The sequence below is a fragment of the Trachymyrmex cornetzi genome, unplaced genomic scaffold, assembly GCF_001594075.2.
Source record: "Trachymyrmex cornetzi isolate Tcor2-1 unplaced genomic scaffold, Tcor1.1 scaffold67, whole genome shotgun sequence".
Taxonomy (NCBI): domain Eukaryota; kingdom Metazoa; phylum Arthropoda; class Insecta; order Hymenoptera; family Formicidae; genus Trachymyrmex; species Trachymyrmex cornetzi.
In genome coordinates this window covers 2,639,161-2,639,467 of record NW_017299992.1, presented here as the reverse complement: position 1 = coordinate 2,639,467, position 307 = coordinate 2,639,161, and positions in this window count along the sequence as shown.

Sequence of the window (307 nt, the reverse complement as noted above, 5' to 3'; positions counted from 1 at the left end):
ATTGTATATACTTGTCGCAAACGGTGCGAGCGTTTTTATTAAGTTGGTAAGAGGCCAGGTGCGAATACGTATGTGCGTTTATAATTACAGCGTGCCGGAACGTGCACGCAGAATTATACACCTCGTTATTCCCGCTTATAATATATTACGACACGCGTCGCCGCGCGTATATCGTGAAATACTTTTTAATATTTCCAAATAATGGGTAATAACCGATAATGACGGAAGAAGTTCGTTACGGGTAGGAAAAGTGCACGCGCTCGCTCGCCGCATCGGATTTTGGCTCCACGCTTCGTTCTACGATTTT